General features: G+C 41.7%; 1 non-coding gene across 1 annotated transcript; it reads right to left on the bottom strand.

Moving 5' to 3' along the window:
- Positions 1 to 853: 853 nt before the first annotated feature.
- Positions 854 to 926, bottom strand: TRNAV-UAC (transfer RNA valine (anticodon UAC)). The gene has a single exon. It is a non-coding gene; the product is annotated as a tRNA-Val (tRNA).
- Between the last annotated feature and the right edge of the window lie 280 nt (positions 927 to 1,206).

Raw genomic sequence — 1,206 nt, 5'->3', positions numbered from 1 at the left:
TTGTCAAAATGTCAAGGTGAACAGCACCCGTCCCCCGGACGCTGTGGAAGGCGCTTGCGTGAAGCACAATAGCAGAGAACTTTGTGTAGCAGCAAACATCCTTCTCCAGGTCAAGTACTTTTGCGTTGTATTATAGTAGTCGTAAAAATTGGCAAATAGGAACCGATCGAGCGCAACAGGATGCAAAATCGTAGTTAGCTGTGCGTTGATTTCATATCTTTCATTTTCAGAAAACTTATGTCCAGACTTCATTCCTCACAAAAGTTTAATAAAAGCCTGGCCAGTTGAGCCCTTCAGTATTTTCTTGGCTACTTGCTGGTAACATATATGCTATGTGCAAGTGGTTCATATAATTCTCCTTTTGCTCAAAATCAGAGAGACAAGTGACCGAGATTTTTCAGAAGCTCACTTTAGACTTTCATTTCTGAATTGAGAAACTAAGAAAAAAGATGGTCATTTATGTAGGTCAGTGTCACTGTCACCACTAGGTCAATACAGGAGCTGCATAATTTTGTAGCAAAGTATGGATACATTCATCCGCAAGCAGGCAATTCGCATAAACTGATCCTCCCACCAACCAGAAGATATTGCTTGTTTTGTAGCAGCTAGCAATCTAAGGGCGGTGTAAGCATGAGGTATGTCTCCTCTTAATCTGATCTCATTCCACTGAAGAACAAAGAAGAGACGGAACCCATAAATATAGTAATGTAGATGGGATGGCACTTGTTGGAGCATTCGAGATGGATCACAAGAGTTTAAAACTTCATGGAACTGAAATTCAACGAACTGGATTACGGAAGAAACTACACATTGTTCTGAAGTAAAAGAGGGGGGAAAAAGAGCACACAAAACTTGTTGCCGCCCAGGATCGAACTGGGGACCTTCAGTGTGTAAGACTGACGTGATAACCACTACACCACGGCAACCGTTTCCGATGAAGCTTAAGCCCCATAATATTGAACCCTTTAGTTTTTACTGAATTGTAGCATACCACGACAGAGTGAATCTCTGTACAAAAATGCTAAAACTATCCTGGTTACGTTATACGGTAATACCCTAGTTGCTCAATTGCTAAGCTGATTGCTTCAGGAATCAGGATACTTCACTCTATAAACTGTAATAGTGCCCTGGAAGGCTGGAACTAATTCCTGGACAGTAATTTAAGGGATGAAGCTTTCTGAAATGCCGCCGAAGCGTACGTGAGCT

This window comes from Phragmites australis, chromosome 2, assembly GCF_958298935.1.
Source record: "Phragmites australis chromosome 2, lpPhrAust1.1, whole genome shotgun sequence".
Taxonomy (NCBI): Eukaryota; Viridiplantae; Streptophyta; class Magnoliopsida; order Poales; family Poaceae; genus Phragmites; species Phragmites australis.
Note: the sequence above shows the minus strand (reverse complement) of the source record. Positions and strands in the feature narration are given on the sequence as shown.